General features: G+C 41.6%; 1 protein-coding gene and 1 pseudogene across 2 annotated transcripts in view; one reads left to right on the top strand and one right to left on the bottom strand.

Moving 5' to 3' along the window:
• The window catches only part of ASXL2 (ASXL transcriptional regulator 2), a 334,480-nt gene that overhangs the window by 134,282 nt on the left and 173,436 nt on the right, over positions 1–26,762 (bottom strand). Inside the window, exon 1 of one of the 2 annotated variants that reach the window (XM_077843861.1) lies at positions 13,998–14,054. The exons of the other annotated variant lie outside the window; for it this stretch is intronic. The gene's annotated coding sequence lies outside the window, so the exon portion shown is untranslated. Of the gene's footprint in view, positions 1–13,997; positions 14,055–26,762 lie in introns of those variants that run through there. 2 annotated transcript variants of the gene reach the window in all.
• LOC144281463 (U4 spliceosomal RNA) lies at positions 1,366–1,497 on the top strand (annotated as a pseudogene).

Here is a 26,762-nt window from a genome sequence, read left to right as displayed (position 1 = left end):
CTCCTCTCCTTATAAGTTTCCTTCAGGAAGAGAGGCCCACCAGAACCTGGAAGACCTGCACCCAGCACTTACACAAATAAGTGATTCCAAGGGATGCAAAAAGTGGACTGTAGAAGACACTGATTCACTTCCCATATCACCTTTCAGGACGGAAGAACTTATTCTTCCAGTTTTGGGACGTTTTCTGAGAAAACTAAAAGAAAAGAGTCATTTTGTCCCTGATCACTTCTCAGGGAATCTTAACCTTCAATGACTAGTCTATATTGGAGTATAAAGGCCTGGCCACTTCCTCCCAACTCAGGACAATTCTGAAGTGCTGACCCAGCTTCGGAACTCCATAGGGAGTTGGCTGAAGCTTTTGTTGAAACTGTATCAGAGCCCAACTTCTCCCTCTGTCCAGTCATGCTTCCTTTGGTTTCCAAAAGGTGTTGATCATGAGGACACTCTCCAATAAACTTCCTGCATGCTAACCTCCATTTCATAGCCTACTTCCTAGGAACCCCACTCTGCAACAGTGTGCCCCAACTTTGTGTCTTTTTAATAAAAAAAATTAAGTGCCTGAGTGGCTCATTCAGTTACATGTCTGCCTTTGGCTCAGCTCATAATCCAAGGGTGCTGGGTTCAAGCCCCACATCAGGCTCCCTGCTCAGAAGAGAGACTGCTTCTCCCTTTACCTCTGCCCCTCCCACCACTTGCGCTCTCTTTCTCTCAGTCGCTCTCTCTCTTTCTCCCAAGTAAATAAATCTTTTTAAAAATTAATTATGAAAAAAATTAATTATGATTAGTGAGAGCTAACAGTTTGAGAATGACAAAGAAGGATTTTACTCCTTCTTTTCTTCTTAATGTTGCTATGCTGCCACATGGGAAGCAATGTGAAATTTATTGAATTAAATTGGTTTTATCCCATGGGAGAAAGTACACTAATACCCCTACTAAAACATCACAGTATAACCTTAAAGGAAAATGGACAAAATATAAGCAGACAATTCACAAAAGAGGAAATTCAATTAGACAGCAAACATATAAAAACAATATCTACTTCAAGAGTATCAGTGAAACCCAAATTATGATTAACAAATAAAAGTTCAAAAAATTTAAAAACAAAACAAAACAAATAAAAGTTCATTTAAGAATCCTGATTAAGGGATCCCTGGGTGGAACAGCGGTTTGGCGCCTGCCTTTGGCCCCGGGCGCGATCCTGGAAACCCGGGATCGAATCCCACATCGGGCTCCCGGTGCATGGAGCCTGCTTCTCCCTCTGCCTATGTCTCTGCCTCTCTCTCTCTCTCTCTCTCTCTCTCTCTCTGTGACTATCATAAATAAATAAAAATTTTAAAAAAATTTAAAAAAAGAATCCTGATTAAAAGCTTTGCGCAGCGGGCAGTATCGTAGCCAATGAGGTTTATCCAAGGCGCAATTATTGCTAAAAGAATCCTGATTAAACATACTTCTATAAAAATAAACAGGTGTTGGGGGCACCTGGGTAGTACCTAGGTGGCACAGTTGGCAATCAACTCTTGGTTTCGCCTTAGGTCATGATCCTGGGATTATGAGATCAAGCCCCATGTGGAGCTCTGTACTCAGCTCAGAGTTTGCTCAAGCCTCTCTTTCCCTCTGCCCCTACCCTCCCAAAATAAATAAGTAAATCTTTTTTTTTTTTTTTTTTTTTTTTAGTAAATCTTTTTTAAAAATTACCAGAGGCAGCACCCCTGGGTGGCTCAGTGGTTAAGTGCCTGCCTCTGACTCCAGGCATGATCCCGGAGTCCCAGGACTGAGTCCCACAGGGGGCTTCCTGCATGGAGCCTGCTTCTCCTTCTGCCTGTGTCTCTGCCTCCCTCCCTGTGTCATGAATAAATAAATAAAATCTTTTTTAAAAAATTACCAGGGACTAGGGGTAGGGCAGAATGGGGAATTATTGTTTAATGGGTTACAGAGTTTCAGTTTGGGATGATGAAAAAGTTCTGGAGATGGATACTGGAGATAGTTATATAACAATATTAATGTACTTAATGCCACTGAATTGTAACTCCTTTTTTTTTTTATTTAATTTTTATTTATTTATTTATGAGAGACACAGAAAGAGAGGCAGAGACACAGGCTGAGGGAGAAGCAGGCTCCATGCAGGGAGCCTGACGCGGGACTCGATTCTGGGAGTCCCGGATCATGCCGTGGACCAAAGGGAGACACTTTAACCGCTGAGCCACCCAGGCATCCCTATCATTCCTTTCTTAAAAATGATTAAAAATGGGTGGCCCCAGTGGCCCAGCAGTTTAGTGCTGCCTTTGGCCCATGGTATGATCCTGGAAACTCAGGATCGAGTCCCACATCAGGCTCCCTGCATGGAGCCTGCTTCTCCCTCTGCCTGTGTCTCTGCCTCTTTCTCTCTGTGTCTCTCATGAGTAAATAAATAAAATCTTTTTTAAAAAACGATTAAAATGGGGTGCCTGGGTGGCTCAGTTGGTTAAGTGTCTGACTTTGGCTCAGGTCATGATCTCAGGGTCATGGGATCAAGCCTCATACTGGGCTCCCTCCTCAGTGGAGAGCCTGATTCTCCCTTTCCCCCTATTTGTTCTCTCATTCTCTCTCTCAAAAAAATAAAATCTTTTTTTTAATGAGTAAAATGAAAAAAATGATTAAAATGATAAATCTTGTGTATATTTTATCACGATTGAAAAATTATTTTAGGGACACCTGGATGGTTTTATTGGTTGGGCATCTGCCTTTGGCTCCAGTCGTGATCCAGGTGTCCTGGGATGGAGCTCTCTGCTCAGTGGGGAGCCTGCTTCTCCCTTTGCCCTCCTCCTGCTTGTGCTTTCTGTCTCACAAATAAATAAATAAAATCGTTTTTAAAAAATTATTTCAAAAAGTTAACCAGTGTTGGGGCACCTGACTGGTTCAGTTGGTAGAGCATTTGACTTTTGTTCTCACGGTTTTAAGTTTGAACATTAAGTGTAGAGATTATTTAAAAATAAAAGCTTGGGCGCCTGGGTAGGTCAGTCAGTTAAGCATCTGAGTCTTGGGCAGCCTGGGTAGCTCAGCGGTTTAGCACTGCCTTCAGCCCAGGGTATGATCCTGGAGACCCAGGATTGAGTCCCACATCGGGCTCCCTACAGGGAGCCTGCTTCTCCTTCTGCCTGTGTCTCTGCCTCTCTTTCTGTCTCTTTGTGTGTCTGATGAATAAATAAAATATTTTTTTTTAAAAAAGCATCTGACTCTTGGTTTCAGCTCAGGTCATGATCTCAGGGTCATGGGATAGAGCCCCATATTGGACCCTGAGCTCAGTAAGGGGTCTGTTTGAAATTCTCTCTCTCCTCTCTTTTCATCCCTCCTTCCACTTGGACTCACTCTCTCTCTCTCTCATAATAAATAAATCTTTAAAAAATATATATATAATGGATAGATAGATAGAAATACTTTGCCTCCTTACATATGTTTAAGTAGATATATACAAATAGATAAAGAGAAATAATAGATACAGATAATAGATTCATAAATAGATATATAGATGCAATAGATGCATCTCCTTATTGATCAGACCAGGGTCCAAATGGATAGTATCTGCTGAGAGCACCTGTGTTGGATCATAGCTTCTATTGTGATGGCCAGAGGCCACATGCCAGGCCCATCCGGGGTAGAGATGATATTTTCTGAGGCAAGCATTGGCAGAAATATTGCTAGAGCAATTTTGTAAAGAATCAACTTTCTCATGAAGTTGTTACTGGAAATCTTATTGTTGTTAAGAAAGATGACAGGGGCAGTCCCGGTGGCTCAGCGGTTTAGCACCGCCTTCAGTCCAGGGCATGATCCTGGGGCACCCGGATGGAGTCCCACGTCAGGCTCCCTGCATGGAGCCTGCTTCTCCTTCTGCCTGTGTCTCTGCCTCTCTTTCTCTCTGTGTCTCTCACGAATAAATAAATAAAATCATTTTTTAAAAATGACACTAGTTTTTGTACATCTGTAGGAAATCATCATTGGTCGAGAAATTAGTATTTTTGGCTTTCCACGGGATGGGATGAGGGAGGAGTCATTCTGGCTTCCCCCTTGCTCACATAAGCAAGAACTCAAGACTGGCAATTCTTAAGGCCAATCCCTCAGGTTTTCACAATTACAGCTATGAATCCCTACTATCCCAACCTCTCTACCCACATGGCCTGTATTTCTGATTGTTCCTTCAAAGTAGACAATGATCTTATTATATATTGAACAGAATGCTGGACATTGAACCCCTAGTTCACATAATCTTTAACTTGCTCATCTGGTAACGGCTCATTGTAGAGACAAGTCTGTCTGATACCAGGATCATTTCCTATCCAGGTTTCCCAGCATCGTCTATTGAAGAAGCTATCCTTTCCCCAGCATGTATTCTTGGCTCCTTTGTCATAAATTAGTTGATCATATATGTGTGGGTGTTTGTCTGGGCTCTCTATAAGGTTCCATTGATCTACATGTCTTATATTTCAATACCATACTATTTTGATTACTATAACTATGTAATATAACTTGAAATCAGGAAGTGTGATGCTTCAGGACACATGGGTGGCTCAGTGGTTGAGTGTCTGTCTTTAGTTCAGGGCATGATCCTGGGGTGCTGGGATCGAGTCTCGCATCAGGTTCCCTACAGGGAGCCTGCTTCTCCCTCTGCCTATATCTCTGCCTCTCTGTGTGTCTCTTATGAATAAATAAATTCTTAAAAAAAAAAAAAAAAAAGGAAGTGTGATGCTTCCAGTTTTGTTCTTCTTTCTCAAGATTTTGTCTATTTAGGGCCTTTTGTGATTTCATACATATTTTAGAATGGGGGACGCCTGACTGGCTCAGCAGTTGAGCCTCTGCCTTCCACCCAGGGTGTGATCCTGGAGACCTGGGATCAAGTCCCATATCGGGCTCCCTGCATGGAGCCTGCTTCTCCCTCTGCCTGTGTCTCTGCCTCTCTCTCTCTTTCTCTCTCTCTCTCTCTGTCTCTCATGAATAAATAAAATCTTTTTTAAAAAATTTAGAATGGTTTTTCATATTTTTGTGGAAAATGCCATTGCAATTTTGATAGAGATTGTATTCAGTCTAGATAGCTTGGAGTAGTATGGAATATTTTTTTTAACTTTCCAGTGGATAGTTTCTTTTTTTTTTTTTAAGATTTTACTTATTCATTCATGAGAGACACACACACAGAGAGAGAGAAAGAGAGAGAGAGAGAGGCAGAGACACAGACAGAGGGAGAAGTAGGCTCCATGCAGGGAGCCCGACATGGGACTTGATCCTGGGTCTCCAGGTTCACACCATGGGCCAAAGGCAGGTGCGAATCCTAGTGAGCCACCCAGGCTGCCCTAGTATGGAAATATTAACAAATATCAATCTTTCCAACCCATGAGCAGAGAGTACGTTCTCATTTATTTGTGTCTTTTTTTTTTTTAAGATTTTATTTATTTATTCACACGAGACACAGAGAGAGAGAGGCAGAGACACAGGCAGAGGAAGAAGCAAGCTCCATGCAGGGAGCCTGACTTGGGACTCAATCCCGTGTCTCCAGGACCACACCCTGGGCTGAAGGCAGCACTAAACTGCTGAGCCACCCGAGCTGCCCCTATTTATTTGTGTCTGGAATCTCTTTCATCAATGTCATAGTTTTCAGTGTTCAGATCTTTCACCTCCTTGGTTAGATTTATCCCTAAGTATTTTATTCTTTTTGATGCTATTACAAGTGGTATTGTTTTCTTAATTTCCTTTTCAGATAGATTATTGTTATTGTGTGGAAACACAACTGATTTTTATATATTGGTTTTGTATGCTATAACTTTACTAAATTGTTTATTCTATCAGTTTTTCTGGTGGGATCTTTAGGGTTTTCCACATGTAATATCATCTGCAAATAGAGACAATTTTACTTCTTCCCTTCCAATTTGGTTACCTATTATTTCTTCTTCTTCCTAATTGCTCTACCTAAGACTTCCAGTACTGTGTTGAATAAAAGTGGCAAGAGTGGGCATTCTTGGGGCATCTGGCTGGCTCAGTAGAACATGAAATTCTTTTTTTTTTTTTTTTAAGATTTTATTTATTTATTTATGAGAGACACAGAGAGAGAGGCAGAGACACGGGCAGAGGGAAAAGCAGGCTCCATGCAGGGAGCCCGATTCGGGACTCGATTCCTGGACTGCAGGATCACGCCCTAGGCTGAAGGCAGGCGTTAAACCGCTGAGCCACCCAGGGATCCCAGAACATGAAATTCTTGATCCAGAGTCATGAGTCTGAGCCCTATATTGGGTGTAAAGATTACGTTTTTTAAAAAAGTAAATTAAAAAAAAAGTGGGCCTCTTTGTCTTATTCCTGATCTTTTTTTTTTTAAGGTTTTATTTATTTATTCATGAGAGACACACAGAGAGAGAAAGAGAGAGGCAGAGACACAGGCAGAGGGAGAAGCAGGCTCCATGCAGGGTGCCGGACGTGGGACTTGATCCTGGGTCTCCAGAATCAGGCCCTGGGATAAAGGCGGTCCTAAACCGCTGAGCCACTAGGACTGCCCTTATTCCTGATCTTAGAAGAAAATGTTTCAGCTTTTCACTATGGAGTATAATGTTAGCTGTGGGCTTGACAAATATGATCTTTTTTTTTTAACAGATTTTTATTTATTTATTTATTTATTTATTTATTTATTCATTCATTCATTCATGAGTGAGTGAGTGAGTGATACACAGAGAGAGCAGAGACACAGGCAGAGGGAGAATTAGGCTCCATGCAGGGAGCCCAATGTGGGACTCGATCCTGGAACTCCAGGATCATGCCCTGAGCTGAAGGCAGATGCTCAACCGCTGAGCCACCCCAACAAATATGATCTTTATTATGTTGAGGTGTGTTCTCTGTACACCTAGTTTGTTAAGAGTTTTTATTATGAAAAAATGTTGAATTTTGTCAAATGCTTTTTTGCATCTATTGAGATGATCATATGATTTTTATTTTTCATTTTGTTAATGTGGTATATCACATTGATTTGAAGATATGAAAACATTCCTGGAATAAATCTCAATTAATCATGGTGTATGACCCTTTTAATGTACTATGGATTTGGTTTGCTCATTTTTTTGAGTCCTCTTTCTCCCTTTTTTTATGACTCTAGTTAGAAGTTTATCAGTTTTATTGAGCTTTTCAAACAACTAGCTTCTGGTTCCATTGTTCTATGGTTTGCTCATTTTTTTGTTAAGGATTTTTGCATCCATGTTCATGAGGGACATTGACATGTAATTTTCTTTTCTTGTAATATCCTTGTCTGGCTTGGTATCAGGGTAATACTGGCCTCATAAAATGAGTTTGAAAGTGGTTCCTCTTTTTCTATCTGAGAGCTTGCAAAGAATTGGTGTTAATTCTTCCAGTGTTTGGTAGAATTTATCAGTGAACCCACCTAGTCCAGGACTTCTCTTTGCTGGGAGTTTTTTGATTACTGATTCAATCTCCTTGCTAGTAATCATTCTGTTCAGATTTCTATTTCTTCATGATTCAATTTTGGAAGTTTGTGTGTTTCTAGAAAATTTCTTCTAGGTTTTCCAATTTGTTGGCATATACTTGTTCATAGTAATCTCTTATGACCCTTTGAATTTCTGTAGTTGGTAGTTGTAATGTCTCCTCTTTCATTTGTAACTTTGAGTCCTCTCTCTCTTTTTTAAAGATTTTATTTACTTATTCGACACAGAGAGAGAGAGAGAGAGAGAGAAAGAGAGAGAGCACAAGGAAGGGAAGCAGCAGAGGGAGAGAGAGAAACAGGCTACCCACTGAGTAGGGAGCTTGATACCATGCTCAATCCCAGGATCCTGGGATCACGCCCAGAGCCTAAAGCAGAAGCTCAACCACTGGGCCACACAGGCATCCCTTTTCTATTGTCTTTTAGAATCTGTTTCATTTATTTCTGCTCTGATCTTTGTTATTTTGTTCTTTCTACTAACTTGGGCTTCATTCTTTATTTTTTCTAGTTCATCGAGGTATAAAATTAGGTTATCTATTGGAGAGCTTTTGTTTTTTTAAGATTGTATTTATTTATCTGAGGAAGAGAGAATGAGACCAGGAAGTGGGGGAGTGGAAGGGGAGAGGAAGAGGGAGAAGCAGGAGCCCTAGGCCAGGACTCTGGGATCCTGACCTGAGCTGAAGGCAGATGCTTAACCAACTGAGCCACCCAGGCACTCCTTTTTTTTTTTTTTTCTTTAAGATTTTATTTATTTATTCATGAGAGACACACAGAGAGAGAAGCAGAGACATAGGCAGAGGGAGAAGCAGGCTCCATCCAGGGAGCCTGATATGGAACTTGATCCCGGATCCAGGGATCATGCCCTGAGCCAAAGGCAGAGGCTCAACTGCTGAGCCACCCAGGTGTCCCACCCCTTTCTTTTTTTTTTTTTTTTAAGATTTTTATTTATTTACTCATGAGAGACACAGAGAGAGAGAGAGAGGCAGACACAGGCAGAGGGAGAAGCAGGCTCCATGCAGGGAGCCCAACATGGGACTCCATCCCAGGACTCCAGGATCATGCCCTGGGCTGAAGGCAGGTGCTAAACCGCTGAGCCACCCAGGGCTGCCCCCACCCCTTTTTTAATGTAGGAGTTAATTGCTATAGGCTTCCCTATTAAAACTGCTTTCGCTGCATTCCCTAAATTTTGATATATTACATTTCCATTTTAGTTCTTTTTCTTTCTCTTTTGATTTCTTTGACCCATTGATTGTTGAGGGGCATATTGTTTAGTTTCTGCCTACTTGCAAATCTTCCAGTTTTCTCCTTGTAATTGCTATCTAGTTTCATACCATTGTGTTCAGAGAAGATGTTTGATAAGATTTCAAGCTATTACATTGATGAAAAGTCATTTTTTTAACCAACATATGATCTATCCTGGAGAATGTTCCATGTGCTTTTGAGAAGAATGTGTATTCTACTGTTGTTGGATGAAATGTTCTTTAAATGTCTGTTAAGTTCATCTGGTCTAGTGTGTCATTTAAGTCCAATGTTCCTTAATTGATTTTCTGTCTGGATGATCTATCCATTGTTGCAAGTGGGATATTGAAGTTCCCTACTATTGTATTGCTGCATATTTCTCCATTCAAATTTGTTAATATTTGTTTTATATATTTAGGTGTTTCCATGTTGAGTGTGTAAATATTTACAAATGTTACAGCCTCTTAATGAATTGTTCCCTTTACCATTACATAATGACTTTCTTTGTCTCTTGTTACAGGCTTTAGCTTAAAGTCTGCTTTGGGTGATATAAGTATAGCTTACCTCTGCTTTCTTTTGGTTTCCATTTGCATACAATATCTTTTTCCATCCCTTCACTTTCAGTCTATTTAAGCCCTTAAAGCTGAAGTGAGCCTCCTCTAGACAGTGAATAATTGGGTTTTGCTTTTTTATCCATTCAGCCACTCTGTATCTTTTGACTGGAGAAGGAAAAACTCATTTTTTAAGTTACTTCTGTCCATATGTTTTTAAATTACTTCTGTCCAAAGATACTCAGGTACTTGTATTTCTATTTTACATTTCAGTTTGGTAAATTAGGTAAATAATGCACATGTGTTATTTATATCATTATATCAGAATGCAGGGATCCCTGGGTAGCGCAGTGGTTTGGCGCCTGCCTTTGGCCCAGGGCGCGATCCTGGAGACCCGGGATCGAGTCCCACGTCGGGCTCCCGGTGCATGCAGCCTGCTTCTCCCTCTGTCTGTGTCTCTGCCTCTCTCTCTCTCTCTCTCTCTCTGTGACATCATAAATAAATAAATAAATAAATAAATAAATAAATAATTAATTAATTAAAAAAATATCAGAATGCAATGTAATTAACTTAAATAAATACCCCAGTTTGGTAGAATTTATCCAATTCTGTCTAATGGCAGTTCAAAGAGAATTTCCTTTTTAAGAGACTTCTTCCTGTAGCTTCACAGATAGTAGAACTGATACTAGTTCCAGAGGGGAATAGTTTGAGCAATTGTTATAAAAATGCAATATTAGATAAACAATGTAGTATGATTGTGCCAGGGAACAGAGCTGCTGTTAGCTCTGCTCTCACCAGCTCTGCTCTCACTACAGACTTCAGCCTTAACCAATTTGCCATCTCAAAGGTGCTTGCCTTGAGTTAGGTCATGACCAGGAGGCAGGCTGTAGGTGGATCCCATTCAAAGTCCTTACCTCTGACCCTACATAGTCAATAGCAGTGGCTGCAAAGAGGAAGAGGTGCTAGGCTAGGACTGCCTGGGCTGGAACTGCCCCACCTGAGTACCTTTTACCTATCAGAAGTTGGACAACCCGTTTAACCTCTTTAAGCCTCAGTTCTCTCTATGAGGATTATTTTGAGAACTGAATGAGGTGGTGATATGTGTAAAGCGCCTAGAACAGTGCCTGGTACATTGGAAACTATCCATAAATGTCAGCTAGGTATCTTATATATTATACCTGACCAGAAAAGAGGGCAAACATAGACCTTCTCAACTCTTCTTCCCTCCTGCAAAACTTATGAATGACCAGCTGTTCTCATTTCTCTACTATGCAGCAAGATTTAGCTTACTTGGTGTCAGGGCCACAAAGAGCCTAAAGGAAAGGAATCTTTGTTTTGAATGTCTGCTATATACCTGGCAATTTATATGAGAATACAAAGATTGGGACACCTGGGTGGCTCAGTGGTTGAGCATCTGCCTTCAGCTCAGGGCATGATCCTGGAGCTCCAGGATTGAACCCCGAATCAGCCTGCTTCTCCCTCTGCCTGTGTCTCTGCCTCTCTGTCTTTCGTAAATGAATAAAATCTAAAAAAAAAAAAAAAAAAAAAAGATTGAGGAACTTCTCAAGAAATGTTTTTTTAGGGGCGCCTGGGTGGCTCAAGTCGGTTGAGCTTCCAACTCTTGATTTCAGCTTAGGTCATGGTCTCAGGATACTGAGATTGAGCCCCAAGTCAGGCTCCATGCCTAGCACAGAGTCTGCTTGTCCCTCTTCCTCCCCCTCTACCCTTCTGTGTGCCCCTCCATCTAAAAGAAATAAATAAAATATTTTAAAACATTTTTAAAACATTTTTTAGAGAAAGTTTCTGTCAACTAGTAATATGATCTTGAAATAGTCTATTCAGTTCAATTAAACAGGTTAATTTATTATATTTCAATCATGAGCCAAATACTGAGGGCCAGAAATGAGTGTAAGATTGTGAAATAGTGAGGACAGGGCCTGAGTCTATCATGTTTATTATATTTGCAGTGCCCAGAATAGCACCTTGTAACAGGAAGTGCTCAATACATTTTTATTGAATGAATAAGCAGATAAGTGAATGAATAAACAAGACACAGTCCCTACTCCCAAATAGCTCATATTAAAATAAGAAAGACCTATTAACAAATACCATACATTGTTATACATGCAATCATAAATGTATATACAAGATCCTAAAGTGACATAGAGGAATAGGTGATGAACTCTATGGATCTTAGGGTAAGGGAGGGTGTTCAGCAAGTCTCTAAGGAGGAATGGCAGAGAGTGAAGAGAGTGGTCAGGGCAGGGAGAATGAATGAGATTAGAAGCAAAGAGACCAGTCAGGAGGATTTTTGCAACACTTCTAAGGGCATTATGTCCTAACTTGCAGTCCAAGGGAGGGATCCATTAGCTTAGACAAAAGTACAACTTTATTTTCACTAACCTTAAACGTATGACCTTGTCACCAACAGAAATCACAGATATTTTCATGTTATATTACAGTTGAGATATCTAGAAATATTTTTGCATTTATCACAACTTCAGTATTATTAGAACTGTCACTGCCTCTTACTATTTGATGCATTAATAATGCAGCACATATATCACTATAACATATACTTGTTTTTCTAATAAGCTGATCATTATATTTCTTTTTTTTTTAAAGATTTTGTTTATTCATGAGAGACACACAGAGAGAGGCAGAGACACAGGCAGAGGGAGAAGCAGGCTCCATGCAGGGAGCCCAACGAGGGACTCGAGAGACTCGGTCCCAGAATCTGGGGATCACGCCCTGGGCTGAAGGCAGACACCCAACTGAGCCATCTGGGAGTCCCTCTAATCATTATATTTCAATATAAATGTTGTTCTTTGTCATCTCATGTATTTTATTTACACATTTAAAGAGATTCTGAGAAGGAGTCTATAGGTTTCCACAAACCACCAAAGGAATCCATAGTAAAAACAAATGAACACAAAAATAGGGGGTAGTTAAGAATCTCTGCTCCAGGGGATCCCTGGGTGGCTCAGCGGTTTAGCGCCACCATTGGCCCAGGGCCTGATCCTGGGGTCCTGGGATCAAGTCCCACGTGGGGCTCCCTGCATGGAGCCTGCTTCTCCCTCTGCCTGTGTCTCTGCCTCTCTCTGTGTGTCTCTCATGAATAAACAAATAAAATGTTTAAAAAAAAAAAAAAAGGTGAATCCCTGCTCCAGAGTCAGATCGAGTGAATGAAATCCTGGCTCTGCCGCCTAACAGCTTGTGACTTTAGGCAAATTTTCAAAATCTTTTTGGCCTCAGTTTCCTCATGTGGAAAATGGGTGTAATACTGATAGTATCTATTTCATAAAGTGTTAAAGATAAAATAAATACACATAGAAAACTGAAAATAGGGACGTGTGGGTGGCTCAGTGGTTGAACGTCCGCCTTCAGCTCAGGGCATGATCCTGGAGTCACAGTATCAAGTCCCACATTGGGCTCCCTGCATGGAGCCTGCTTCTCCCTCTGCCTGTGTTTCTGCCTCTCTGTGTGTGTCTCTCATGAATAAATAAATAAAATCTTTTAAAAATAATAAAAATTTAGGAGATCCCTGGGTGGCTCCGCGGTTTGGCGCCTCCTTTGGCCCAGGGCGTGGTCTTGGAGTCCCAGGATCGAGTCCCACATCGGGCTCCTGCGTGGAGCCTGCTTCTCCCTCTGCCTGTGTCTCTGCCTCTCTCTCTGTGTCTCTCATGAGTGAATAAATAAAATATTTATAAAAATAAAAATAAAATAATAATAATTTTTAAAAAGAAAACTGAAAATAATGCCAGGTATATAATAAACACTCTATAAGTATCATTACCTGTCTGGATCTTAGTTTCTGAAGAAAATCCAATGAATGACCCCTTACATCTAGCATTCCTTGAGACTATAACCTACTTGTGAAGATTTCCCTAAATGCTAGTTAAAATAACAACCAAAAGAGTCCTCATTTTCTTTTCTTTTTTTTAACGGAGCTCTACGCCCAATGTGGAGCTCCAACTAAAGACCCCGAGATCAAGAGTTGCATGCTCTATGGACTGAACTAGCTAGGTGCCCCAAAAGAGTCCTCATTTTCTCTCCCTCACCTTTTATTCATCATTTTGAGGATCAATGAAGTGTCAACACAAGATTCCCATTTTCTGCAAGAACTAAAAATGCAATTTCCCAAGGATTTAGGCTGATATATAAACATAGATTTAGAGTTGACAGGTCCCCACAGAAACTGTCTTATTCTAGGTTCTCTAAAACACGAATCTTAATGCCACTGACAGGCACGAACTAGCTCACTTCATGGGTATGAAGGGAAAATGAGAGCCCAACTTAAACAGTGCTGTACTGCAGGTGGTCAAAGGCTCAAAGATGCAGGAAGCAGGAAGGAAGGCAGAGGAATTGGAAGCCAGCCAGGAACAAGCTGGGAATAGCCAGGCTGCACTGCTCCTTAGTTACCATGGGCTTTGTCCAGCCAGATGTCCTCAGCATCTCCTTGGTTTTCTGCCTGAGGAATTTGACTATTCATTCTGAAGTTATCTTAAATGCTGTCCACATTCACAAATATTCCTCAGTCCAAATACATTTTTAAATGTTCATCCGAGCAAGAGATTTTTATGTAGATGAGGGATAAAGCCTGGACCTAAGAAGATTTAGGTTCAAGTCCCAACTTTGTCATTTAGTTAAGTGAATATAAGCAATTTATTTAGAATCTTTGATCTTGAGCTTCCTCAGCTGCCAAACATTCAGATAATTTACTCAATAAATATTCATTTTTGAGTCACTATTTGTGACAGACTCACATTTGGATGTTGAAAATATAGCAGAAAACCACATAGGGAAGCTTCATTTAAGTGAAGACCTGGGAGAAATAAATAGATAGGCAGTATTGGATGTTGATAAATACTTGGAAGACAATCAACCAGGTTGATGTGCAAGACAGTGACTGAGTTGGAGCATCTTTGAATTTACGAGGAAGGGCTCTCTGAGAATTTGACATTTGAGGAAAGACAGAAGACAAGAAGGAACAAGCCTTGTGAAGATTAGGGTGTGGAGCATTCCAATTAGAGGGAAAGAGAATTTCAAAAGCCCTGAGGCAGAAGAAAGAGTTTGGTGTATCCATGGAATATAAAGATCTAGAATGGAGTGAGGTGGAGAGAAGTCTGGGGAGAGAGGGGAGAGGTAGGTAGGACTGAGGAAGTGGAGGAGGATGTGAGAGCTTTGAGAAGAGACGGAATGTGTGAAATAACTGGTTTGGGAGAATGGGGGAGAGAACATACTGGAGAAGTGTAGTAGGGTTGCTTGGCAGCATTGAGACTCCTTTTGAGAAGTGTGGTCATGAATTTCAACTAGAACTAGTTGGCATAGTGGATGTTGCTCTGAGGATTAGATCAAGTGAATGGAAGTTTTTGACACATGATAGATGCTCAAAAAAGTTCACTAGCTATTATGAGGAAGAAAATACTAAGATGAAGGAAACTAAACCAACTCATTTATTTTTGCCGCCATTTGCAATTCAGAGGATTGGTAAATAATACACTATGTATTCTGATCCTTGGTTTCAGACTAAATTTTTCTTCTAAAGTGAGTTCTTTTTTTCACATCTGGATCTCCCAGATCCCACCTCCCACCCCCACCTGATTTTTTTTTTTTTTTGCAAACCCAATGCAAAATGCTGTGATTTCTGCTCTTGTGGTATTACTAAACTGGAAGTAAATTTCTTTCGTCAGTCTCTTGTAGAACCACTTCCTTATATTTCAAATACAGGAACATAGCTCATGTTAGTATAGGCACAAAATTTGCTTCTCTTTATTTTTTTGCATGTTCAGACAAAAGAAAGATTTCTTCTGGTAACTTTCCAAGATGTTTTGAAATGTTAATTCACAACATTTGATACCTGGGAACAACTCTGCAGCCTAGGATATCACATTTATTACAACCTTAAATATAATCTCCCCTGCAATGACAGAAATGGAGAAAATCACATCTGAGATTTTTCTGTAATTTCATCTCACTGATGAGATCTTTTTTGACAAGTTCCTTTTTAAAACTCCCTAAGGTTTAGGGGATCCCTGGGTGGCTCAGCGGTTTGGCACCTGCCTTTGGCTCAGGGCGCGATCCTGGAGTCCCGGGATCGAGTCCCACGTCAGGCTCCTGGCATGGAGCCTGCTTCTCCCTCTGTCTGTGTCTCTGCCTCTCTCTCTCTCTCTCTCTCTCTCTCTCTGTCTATCATGAATAAATAAATAAATCTTAAAATAAAATAAAACTCCTTAAGGTTTAGATGTCCTGATATTGGAAAAGCTGATCTGGATGAATTATATTTGAACAGGACAGGACATGGAGTTAGTGGGGACCTCAAGGCCAGAGGCTGGGAAACAGGGAAGGTACTGAGAGGTGAGAAGGATGGTAGAGAAGGATGGTAGCTCGATAGGAAGCTAGTGAGGAGCCCAGCCAGGCAGAGTAAGTAGGTTTGCCCACTAGGAAGCAGAAAGCAATGGAGACAAATCTGAGAGCTGGCAAAATGTGGGATTCTAGGCATGCCGTCTAAGAGCAGACTGTGAGAACTCTGGCTCTTAGGGAAGTTGAGAAGAACAAGGGAAGCCCCCAATCTCAGTTTGGGACAGTCCCACCTTTCTGTTCTGCAAACACTTCTCCTAAGTGGTGGTGTCTCCCAGAGGTATCATTCACTTGGATGTCTGCGGTTCCTCAAAGAAACCTCCTCATCTCCACCTCCCACCCCCACTCCACATACAAGTTGGAGAAAAAGACCTTCTGAGGTTGTAGGAAATGTGACTGGTCTCCACCATATCCGCCCAATACTCAGTGTTCCTGTATATGCTGACAGCTCCTTCCTGCAAACATCTGGGACTCCCTGCCTGAGAGTTTTCCCTAATCACTGGAACACGCTTGACTCATGAGCAAGGCAGACCAGAAAAGCCAGGGTTTTAAGGCCCCAGGGCAGCCATCAAACAGTGATTGACTGGAGTTCAAATAGAAATATATTTTAGTTATCTATGACTGTGTAACAAACTACCCCAAAACCAGTAGCTTAAGACAATGATTTGTAATTTCTCAGGATTCTGTGTGTAGACTGAGTGGTTCCTCTTCTGGTTTTGCTGGGTTCACTCACATAGCTGCATTCAACTGTACTTAGCTGGGCTGAAAGGTCCAAGCTGGCATCACTTACATGTCTCACAGTTGGCTTTGGCAGTTGGCTTGGAACACTTCCTCCACATGGCCTTTCTTCTTTACTGGGCTATACCAGCTTCCTTATATAGAGATCTCAGCATTCAAGAGGACAGAAACAGAAGCTGCAAGACACCTTAAGGTCTAGGCTCTGTCACAGGCACAGTATCACTTCTGCCAATTTTATTGGTCAAAGCAAGTCACAAGATCATCCCAGATTCAAGGGGCAATGGCTAATAGACTAGGGTGCACCTAGGAACAAGAAAGATGGGCAGGGGATCTCTGGGTGGCTCAGCGGTTTAGCGCTTGCCTTTGGCCCAGGGCGTGATCCTGGAGTCCTGGGATTGAGTCCCACGTCAGGCTCCCGGCATGGATCCTGCTTCTCTCTCTGCCCCTCTCTCTCTCTCTCTGTCTATCATAAATAAATAAAAATAAATCTTAAAAAAAAAAAAGAAAGATGGGCAGAAAAATAGGGATATTGCTTAACTTCTATAACAACAGCAACAAAAAGATCAAGAATGAATGTGAAAGAGATGCATTCTGCCTAGGGTGAGCCCCCTCCTCCTATGAGTCACACTCTTGTACAATCGCCTCTTCTCAAGAACCTATCTATACCTTGTTTCTAGCCAATAGAGTATGGTAAAGGTGATGGGATAGTCACTTCCTTTTTTTTTTTTTTTAAAGATTTTATTTATTATTCATGACAGACACAGAGAGAGAGAGAGGCAGAGACACAGGCAGAGGGAGAAGCAGGCTCCATGCAGGAAGCCCGATGTGGGACTTGATCCTGGGTCTCCAGGATCATACCCCAGGCTGAAGGCAGCACTAAACCACTGGGCCACTGGGGATGCCTGGATAGTCACTTCCTTAATTAGGTTATGTTATAAAGGACACCATATTAGCCAACTGCACTGAGAAATCTTCCTGCTGGCCTTGAAGAAGGAAGCTGCTAAAAGGTGAACTGCCTAGAAGAGAGAGGGCAACGTGTCAAGAGCACTTGCTTTGTCCTGCAACTGCAAGAAACTGAATTCTATCAACAACTACTTCACCTTGGAAGAGTGCTCAGATGGCTCTATCCAGAAAGGAACATAGTCCATGTGATACTTTGATTACAGCCTTGTGAGACCTCAGGTGGAGGACCCACCTAAGCCATGCCTAGACTTCTAACCCATGGAAACTATGAATAAAATAGAGTGTGTTCTAAGCTGCTAAGTTTGTGGTAGTTTGTTATACAGCAGTATAAAAGTAATAGGAGTGAGTAGAAAGCTGAGGCCAGCCACTATGATGGAATATCATAATTCTTTACCCAGTTTCCAGATCTAGAGTGCATCAATTGAAGGGGATTCCTAGTCCCTTTGAGGAAGGACCCTACAAACACCACAACAGGTCTATACAGTAGTGATGCCATTAATCTTTCCACAAGGGGACCATGGCCATTTACTAGACTAACTGAACAATGGGATAAAGGGAATATCCTGGCCTTTCAAGAGCTTTGAGTTGACACTGATAACGCAAAACACCAGTGTGGTTCCCTACTGGGGGATCTACTGGGTTAGAGCACTTGGTTCTCAGGTAAGGACTCCGTAACCAAAGATTCAAACAGATTCCTCAAGGATGGAGACAAAAAACCAAGACCAGCAAAGATCTGACTGAGGGTGAGGAAGACCCAGAATGAGTGGTAGAGGAGGGAGGTAGAGGAGTGGATCAGGACAGCTACAGGATCCATGCAGTAACGTGGACTGAGGCTGTTCTACAAATTCATCTCAATTAAATCTTATTTTATGTATTGCTGCTAGCTTTGAAGAGTCAGTGACAGAATGGACTTAATGTGGGATATATAGAGCAGAGTAGGACAAGATGTATTTGTGCCCTTCATATTTCCTACACCTCTCCTCACTCTGATGGCTTTTTCCTGCCTGTACCTGCAATCCTCCATTTGCCAGATTTCTCTGGCTATAAGTGCATATTTAGCCTACACTTGGAGCAGACTGCAATGGCCAGAGTGTTGTTAATGTACTCAGAAGCAACTCTAAACCAATAACTGAAAGGAGTTGGTATATACACATCTTGGCTTCTTTACTTTTCTGGGGGACCACTCAGACATATTTGGCACAGTTGCCTGGATCTCCCCCAGAACAGAGCTTTGATTGCTCATTAACTCCTCTGCCTGGCTTCCTCTCTTCTGTTTCCTTCCTCACTCCCTGACCAGTGCTTCCTGAGATCCAACTCCCCATAGATTACTTACACTTATGTTCTTGTCTCAGAGTCTGTTTTTGAGGACCCGAACCTCAGATGGCAATGAAATAAATTTGTGAAACATGGTTCATTTCAGAATCTTGGGGCGGGGAAGTCAAGGTGGCAGATTTGCATAGCAAGAATGCATCCTCTAAATGAATGAATGAATAAATAAATAAATAAATAAGTAAAATGTAAGAAAATGCATCCTCTACAACAAAGCATAACAACATGGATGAATCTCACAAACATAATGTTGAGTGAAAGAAGCCAGACACAGAAAAGTACATAATGTATTATTCCATTTATGTAAAAACAACAAGGAGGATGAATCTGTGCTATTGGAAGTCAGGATACTGATTACTTTTGGAGGGTAATGACTGGCAGGCAGGATGAGGTAGGTTTCTGGGCAGTTAGAATGATTTGTTTCTTTTTCTAGGTGCTGATTACGTGAGTGTCTCTGAAAATTCATTAGGCAGTAGGCTCGAGGTTTGTACAATCTTCTGTACATTATATATATTTTAAAAGTTAAAAAAAAATCCTGTTCTATTTCTTTAGTGTAATGACAGATGATTAAAAATGGCTCCCCATAAGGTGCCTGGGTGGCTTGACGGTGGAATGTCAGCCTTTGGCTCAGGTCATGGTCCTGGGGTCCCAGGATCAAGTCCCGAATCCGGCTCCTCGTCGGGAGCCTGCTTCTCCCTCTGCCTGTATCTCTGCCTCTCTCTGTATCTTTCATGAATAAATAAATAAGTTTTTTTTTGGGATCCCTGGGTGGCGCAGCAGTTTGGCGCCTGCCTTTGGCCCAGGGCGTGATCCTGGAGACCCGGAATCGAATCCCACATCGGGCTCCTGGTGCATGGAGCCTGCTTCTCTCTCTGCCTCTCTCTCTCTCTCTCTGTGACTATCATAAATAAATAAAAATTAAAAAAAAAATAAGTTTTTTTTAAATGGCTCCCCATAATTTGAGCAACAAATAAAATAACCCAAAGTATAAATTTCATTGAGTCTATAATGATACAAATAAATGAATGAAAAATAAATAAATGGGGGAGGAGACAAATTTCCTATCAGAATTCCAAATAATTTATGTAAATGATTCTCCATCCTGGGAGGGGGCAGGGAGAATAACTCTCCACCACTTGAATGTGGGATGCTCATAGTGACCTCTTTTCCAAGAGCATGGTATGGGAAGAGGGCAAAAAAGAATAATTTTACAGTGGAGAAACCTGACAAACACTACCTCAGCCAAGTAAGTAATCAAGGTCAAATCAATTGTGATAGGCCATGATAATGGGATGTGCCCTTGATATGATGTGATGAAAGTAGTACTTTACCTCTGTGGTCTTCTTCCCCAAAATTTGTAACCCCAGCCTCCCAAATCCATAATCTAATCCTGAGGAAAACATCAGAAAGCCCAACGGAGGAAGAATCTACAAAATACCTGTCCAGGGGCAGCCCAGGTGGCTCAGCGGTTTAGCGCCGCCTTCAGCCCAGGGGGTGATCCTGGAGGCCCCGGATCAAGTCCCACGTCAGGCTCCCTGGAGCCTGCTTCTCCCTCTGCCTGTGTCTCTGCCTCTCTGTGCGTCTCTCGTGAATAAATTTTTAAAAATCTTTAAAAAATAAATAAATAGGGGGATCCCTGGGTGGCTCAGCGGTTTAGCGCCTGCCTTTGGCCCAGGGCGCGATCCTGGAGTCCCGGGATTGAGTCCCGCGTCAGGCTCTCTGCATGGAGCCTGCTTCTCCCTCCTCCTGTGTCTGCCTCTCTCTCTCTCTATGTCTATCATGAATAAATAAATAAAATCTTAAAAAATAAATAAATAAATAAACTAAATAAATAAATAAAATGCCAATCTTTCATATTAATTTTTTTTTTTTTTAAAGAGTCTGGGATCCCTGGGTGGCTCAGCAGTTTAGCGTCTGCCTTTGGCCCAGGGCATGATCCTGGAGTCACGGGATGGAGTCCAGCATTGGGCTCCCTGCGAGAGGCCTGCATCTCCCTCTGCCTGTGTCTCTGCCTCTCTTTCTGTGTGTCTCTCAAGGATAAATAAATAAAATCTTTTAAAAATAAATAAAAATGAAAATAAAAAAGGCTGTTTTCTCTCTTTTTGAATGTGGCCTTAAGAGGCCTTATACCTTCCTCTGTCATTCCTGGCATCTTGCTGCTATGTAAGAAGTCCAGCTAACCCCAAGACAAGATAGGGTGAGGAAGTCCAAGCTGACCACAGGGCGAGGCGAGGCAAAGCAAGGTACCCCAGCAGGCCACACCAGCCCCACCACTGGCTGAGTGCAGGCATATGACTGATGGGGTTTTCTGGTAGTTTGTTACACAGGAATCATTGATTGAAACATGTAGAGATGAGCTTTATTTTGAAAGATAAAAAAGTTTGAATTGGGGGTGCCTGGCTGGCTCAGTCAGGGAAGTGTACAACTCTTTTTTTTTTTTTTAAGTGTGCAACTCTTGACCTCAGAGTTGAGAGTTTGAGCCCCGCATTGGGTGTAGAGGTTACTTAAATAAACAAAAGTTAAAAAAAAAAAAATTGGAAGTGCCTGGGTACCTCAGTCAGTTGAGCATTAGCCTTCAGCTCAGGTCATGATCCCAAGGTCCTGGGATCAAGCCCCAAGCTCCACATCAGGCTCCCTGCTCAGTGGGGAGTCTGCTTCTCCCTCTGCTTCTGCCCCTTTCCCAGCTCATGCTCTTTCTCTCTTTCTCTCTCTCTCTCTTTCTCACTCACTCACTCTCTCAAATAAATAAATAAAAAATATATATTTTATATATATATAAAAATATAAAATATAAAATATAAAATAAAATAAATACATTTTATATATATATATTTATATATTTATATTTTAAATATCCCGGGTCTCCAGGATCAGGCCCCAGGCCGAAGGCAGCACTAAACTGCTGAGCCACCCGGGCTGCTCATAAATAAAATCTTAAAAAAAAAAAAAATCTGCCTTTAACTCAGGTCATGATCTTGGGATTCTGGAATTGAGCCCCACATGGAGCTCCCTGCTGAGTGGGGAGTCTGTTTCTCCCTCCCTCTGCTCATGCTATCTCTCTCACACACATAAATAAATAAAATCTTTTAAAAAATGAAGCTTGAATTCAAGCCCCAGTAGTTATAAGATCTGGAGGGATGTGAAAAGGATACTACTTGTTAATGCAGGGACCCCTTATAAGAAATCAAAATGTCTTGGGGTACCTGGCTGGCTCAGTGAGAAGAGTATGTGACTCTTTTTTTTTTTTTTAATATTTTATTTATTTATTCATGAGAGATACAGAGAGAGGCAGAGACACAGGCAGAGGGAAAAGCAGGCTCCATGCAGGGAGCCTGACCTGGGACTCGATCCTGGGACTCAGGGCTGCCCTGAGTATATGACTCTTGATCTCTCTGTCATGAGTTTAAGCCCCACTTTGGGTGTAGAGCTTACTCAAAATAATAAACTTTAAAAATGTCTTGTGAGGCACCTTGTGTGGCTCAGTTGGTTTAGCAGCCACCTCTTGATTTCAGCTCAGATCATGATATCAGGGTAGTGGGATCAAGCCTCATGTGAGGCTCTGTGCTCAGCATGGAGTCTGCTTGAAACTCTCTCTTCCTCTGCCTCCACCCCTTCCCCTGTGCTCTCTCTCTCTCTCTCTCAAGTAAATAAATTAGATTTTTTTTTAAATGTCTTGTAGGGATGCCTGGGTTGCTCAGTAGTTGGGCATCTGCCTTTGGCTCAGGGTGTGATCCCAGAGTCCCGGGATCAAGTCCCACATTGAGCTCCTGCATGGAGCCTGCTTCTCCCTCTGCCTATGTCTCTGCTTCTTTCTGTGTGCCTTTCATGAATAAATAAATAAAATCTTAAAAAAAAAGTCTTGTAAATTTCATAATACTACATGAATTTAAGACAGCATAAAATTATTAATAATAGCCTAATAAGTATACAATATATGTCCCCTATGAATTTTAGTATAAAAGAAATACTCTCCAATAGTGATATATTTTTTAAAGATTTTATTTATTTATTGGAGAGAAAGAGAGAGAGCATGAGTGGCAGGGAGGGGCAGAAGGAGAAGCAGACCTTCTGCTGAGCAGGAAGCCTGATACAGGGCTCCATCCCAGGACCCAGGATCATGACCTAAGCTGAAGGCAGATGCTCAATGGACTGAGTCAGCCTCTAATAGTGATATTTCTAATTTCTGTAGTGTTCAAGGAAGTTGTTTTTAGAGTCTATGCTGAAGATTCTCCAACTGGCTAAGAGAGGGTCACCTGGTCTACCTATAAAGTAGTTCAGCCCTGCTTGGGTATTCTAATTTTTCAGTGAGACTTCTTTCAGAGAGAAGTGGTAGTTATATTTTATATCCACCTCCTCTCAAAATCTTTATAAATTTTGCCTAAATAGTATATCCCAGGCCCTGGAGCTTCCCCCTCTGCTATGCTCCCCAGAAGTTCCTTGAGGATCCTTTCCTCACTTAGGGTCTGTATCCTAGCTCCAGGTATATGCAGAAGATCCTCTAGGGATCAGTCCTCAAGCTTGCTTCTTGCTTGAGCCAGTCCTTATAAAAGAGAAGGTAGCCCCTGAGGAGACTGATCTTTTTGCCTCCCTGAATACAGGCTCCCTGCTCAATAGTATAATGACCTCCCACTATTTATCAACCACTTTCTTTTTCTTTCTTTTTTTTTTAAAAGATTTTATTTATTTTTATGTGTGTGTGAGAGAGAGAGAGAGAAAGAGAGAGCACAAGCAGGGGGAGAGGAAGAGGGAGAAACAGACTCCATGTTGAGCACAGAACCCAACTTGGAGCTCAATCCCAGGACCCCAAGATCATGACCTGTACTAAATCAGACACTTAACTGACTTAAGTCCAGGCGCCCCTCTACCAGCTTTTTCCTTCCTTCCTTCCTTCCTTCCTTCCTTCCTTCCTTCCTTCCTTCCTTCTTTCTTTCTTTCTTTCTTTCTTTCTCTTTCTTTCTTTCTTCTTTTCTTCTTTCTTTCTTTCTTTCTTCTTTTCTTTCTTTCTTTCTCTCTTTTTCTTTCTTTCTTTCTTTCTTTCTTTCTTTCTTTCTTTCTTCTTTCTTTCTTTCTTTTTAAAGATTTTATTTATTTATTTGAGAGAGAGAAAGAGAGCGAGCAGGGTGAGGGAGTGGCAGAAGGAGCAAAGGGAGAGGGACAAGCAGACTCCCTATTGAGCACAGAGCCCACTCATGCTTGATCCCCAAACCCCAAGACCATGACCCGAGCCAAACTAAGAGTTGAGAGATCAACAGAGTGAGCCACCCAGGCACCCCTCCATTACCCCCTTTCTATACATATCCAAAGGCAACCTTGTTTCATGTTTTTAATTTTTTTAGTATTTATTTTATTTTATTTTTTTAAAGTAAGCTGTATGCCCAACCTGAGGCTTAAACTCATGACCCTGATACCAAGTTCAACCTTATTTCAGGTGCCTGGGTGCCTCAATCCATTAATCCTTCAACTCTTGCTTTTGACTCAGGTCAGGGTCATTGAAATCAAGTCCCCTGTCAGGCTCCACACTCAGCACAGAGTTGGCTGGAGAGTCTTTCTCCCTTCCCCTCTGCTCCTCTCCCTGCCCATTTTCTCTCTCTAAGATAAATCTTTAAAAAAAAAAATTAACCTTATTTCATCTTATTTCTACCTTCTCCCACCCATTCCCATATTATTTTGAAGTGAATTCCAAATATCACATCATTTCATCCAGGGACAATGTTTCAATATTGTGTCTCCAAAATATAAAGACTCTTACAACATAATCAAAATAATTAAAATACTTTTTTTTTAATTTTTATTTATTTATGATGGTCACAGAGAGAGAGAGACAGAGAGAGAGAGGCAGAGACATAGGCAGAGGGAGAAGCAGGCTCCATGCACCGGGAGCCCGATGTGGGATTCGATCCCGGGTCTCCAGGATCGCGCCCTGGGCCAAAGGCAGGCGCCAAACCGCTGCACCACCCAGGGATCCCAATAATTAAAATACTTAAAAAATTAATAATTCTATGATTTCATTAACTAGCCAGTCACTATTCAAATTTTTATATATAAGTACATATAAATACAATATATATTAATTTATATATTTATATATATATATGTATTTTAACAAATTCGTTTTTGTTCTGTTTGAACCCTGCCTGACCCTTTTCATCTCTGCTTTTACATTTGTTGTCTCCTCTGCTTAGACTGTGCTTCCTTTCTCACCTCCTGAGCCAGATAGAGCCTTCCAAATCTGTTCAAATATCACCTCCTCCAGGAATCCTTCCCTGGCAAAACTAAGCATTTGGTCACTCCTACGGCACTGACACTCTGCTCTGTGTACACACTGTCTCTCCTCTGGACTGGGAGATCCTTGAAGACATGAACTTTATTCTCTGGGTCTCTGTAACTCTGGTATCTAGCATGGTGCCTGACCTGTAGTACTTGCTTCAAGCCAGCATATTATTTCTAAGGAGAGGTTTCCAAGGCCCTTCCATTGTTCTTGGTGTTGATCTAACCTTTTCTAAAGTTCAATGTCTTCTGCAAAGATAGTGTTTTTCCTCCCTGATCTGGACTGGGGTTTGCCTGGTGTTTGCAAGCTGAAAGCTTTTAGAAAGCACTGGAGACAGGATTAATTGGTTTAGAGTCCCCCTCCCCTTCTTTTTTTTTTTTTTTAAGATTTCAAGATTGATATAAAGCAGAAAGACTGAGGGGAGAGAAAGCCACTTTGTCAATCAGCAGCCTGCTCTGGGATGAATGCAGGAAGAGCTCTACAGAATTGAGAAAAAAAAGATCTTATCCTTCCCTTCTTACTGAATGCCATCTACAAATCTACAGACCTTCTGGTTATCTGAGAAGGACCTTGGAACACACTTGCAGTTTCCAAACTATAATTAATAACATTTTTGAATCAGTTTTCAAGTGTTTCTTTGATCTCAGAACCCCTTTTCTGGTTTTTCTAGCCTGTAAAATCAATATGCTATGCAGAGAAAAGCTCTAGTGGAAAGGGGGCCAGTAGATCCCTGGGGTGCTGCTCTATTGGGCTCTCTGCTAAGTCTCTCCCATGTGGCCCCCTGAGACGGAACTCAAGGCACCAGATCCATCATTCATTCCATCTGTCACCATTCAACAATTTATTTTATTGAGTGTGCTTTGTGTTTGGTGCTTGTAGCACAGTGCAGAACAAGAGAGATGGACTTCCATTTTCTTGGAGTCTACAATCTAGGCAGGGCACAAGGAAGGGGAGCAGCAATCGTTGTAAGCCAGTGGTTCTCAAACTTTACTTTTCATCAGAATCACCTGGGTGATTTCTTAAAATACAGATTTCTGGGCTTGACCTGCAAAAGGTTTCGAGTAGGGCCTGAGAACATGAAATTCTAATAAATTCCCAGTTGATCCTAAAACCGCTCATCCCAGAGCCACACTTTGAGAACTGATGTCAATGATCATATGCTAAAATACCTTCAGATAACAGTAAGTGGAATGCTTTTCAAAAATAAAAAAGGGGAATAGAGTAGAACATTTTCAGGATCGGTGGCCACTATAGATGGGGTGGCCTGGGCTCACCTTTCTGAGGTGATATTTGATTGAGAGCCAAATGATGAAAAGGAACTGACCATCTAAAAATCAGGAGTGTGGGCAATTCCAAGGGGAAAAAAAAAGCAAGTGCAAAGGGCTGAGCAGGGAACGAGCATAGTATATTTGAGGAAAAAAAGAGGACGTTAGGGCAACCCGGGTGGCTCAGTGGTTTAGCACTGCCTTTAGCTCAGGGCCTGATCCTGGAGACCCGCGTCGGGCTCCCTGCATGGAGCCTGCTTCTCCCTCTGCCTGTGTCTCTGCCTCTCCCTTTCCCTCTCTCTCTCTCTCTGTGTCTCTCATAAATAAATAAATAAAATCCTTAAAAATTAAAAAAAAATAAGACTTTAAAAGTGCCAATGTTGCTTCAGAGTATTTCGAAGGAGGTAGAGAGATACAAGATTGTTATAAAAGCAGACAGGAGTTTTTGAAGTGCAACATAAAGCCATTGGGGACTTTTAAGCAGAGGACTGGTATGACCTCCCTTTGCATTTTAAATATAACTTGTTTGCTATGAAATACCTCTTTAGCTACTGTGTGGATAATGTACCGTGGGGCGGGGGCCGGAGGGGAGGTGACAGCAATGGCAG

The sequence above is a fragment of the Canis aureus genome, chromosome 12 (genome assembly GCF_053574225.1).
Source record: "Canis aureus isolate CA01 chromosome 12, VMU_Caureus_v.1.0, whole genome shotgun sequence".
In the NCBI taxonomy this organism is placed as follows: Eukaryota; Metazoa; Chordata; class Mammalia; order Carnivora; family Canidae; genus Canis; species Canis aureus.
The sequence above is the reverse complement of the archived record's forward strand: the minus strand, read 5'-3'. Positions and strand labels throughout refer to the sequence as shown.